Source organism: Lathyrus oleraceus, chromosome 4, assembly GCF_024323335.1.
Source record: "Lathyrus oleraceus cultivar Zhongwan6 chromosome 4, CAAS_Psat_ZW6_1.0, whole genome shotgun sequence".
Classification (NCBI taxonomy): Eukaryota; Viridiplantae; Streptophyta; class Magnoliopsida; order Fabales; family Fabaceae; genus Lathyrus; species Lathyrus oleraceus.
In genome coordinates, this window is record NC_066582.1 from 164,646,371 (window position 1) to 164,647,320 (window position 950).

Below are 950 nucleotides of genomic sequence, written 5' to 3' on the forward strand. Positions count from 1 at the left end.
TGCGAAGAACTCGCAGTACCGGAAGTTTAAGTTTAGTAAACCCTCTGGCGGAACCTGAACGTTACGCTCGTGCACATTTATTCTTTCATAGAATTAAGAGAGCCATGGCTGAAGATCAAAACCAAAGACCTCTTAAGGATTTCGCTCAACCATCTAATGAAGAACCTAGTTCTAGTATAGTAAACCCACTCATCCCAGCCAATAATTTTGAACTTAAACCATCCCTGTTGCAACTGGTGCAACAAAGACAATTCGCGGGTCTCGCTACCGAGAACCCTAACCAACATTTAAAAATATTTCTTCAGTTAGCAGCTACTTTTAAAACCAATGGAGCTTCTCCTGAGGCAATACGTTTAAGATTATTTCCTTTTTCGCTCAGAGATAAAGCCCTATCATGGTTAGATTCCCTTCCACCCAATTCCATTACGACTTGGGATAACCTTAGAAGAGTTTTTCTTGCTAGATATTTTCCCCCGAGTAAGACCGTCGTTCTTCGAAACCATATAACTAGATTTACCCAAAACCAAGGAGAATCGTTATTCGAAGCTTGGGAGAGATATAAAGAGTTGTTACGAGCATGCCCACATCATGGTTTAAAAATTTGGTTAATCATTCAAACCTTCTATAATGGACTTCATTATAACACAAAGATGACCATCGACGCTGCCGCAGGCGGTGCTCTGATGAACAAACCTTACCCTGAAGCTAGTGCCCTCATCGAAGACATGGCTCAAAACCATCAATCATGGGGAGTCGAACGAGCGACAGTCGAGAAGAAGGAAGCCCAAGGAAGAGTGCATGAACTAAGTTCTATAGACATGATGCAAGCTAAAATGGACGCATTAGCCCTCAAGGTCGAGCATATGTACACGAACCCGAATACTGTAGCCGCAGTTTTGTCGGATTGTGAGATATGTGGAACCCAAGGACACCAATCTGCCGAATGCAGT

The 950-nt window shown here is 42.7% G+C and overlaps 1 non-coding gene across 1 annotated transcript; it reads right to left on the bottom strand.

Moving 5' to 3' along the window:
• Window positions 1-488: 488 nt before the first annotated feature.
• On the bottom strand, window positions 489-595 carry LOC127077705 (small nucleolar RNA R71). The gene has a single exon (XR_007787487.1). It is a non-coding gene; the product is annotated as a small nucleolar RNA R71 (small nucleolar RNA).
• Window positions 596-950: the final 355 nt, after the last annotated feature.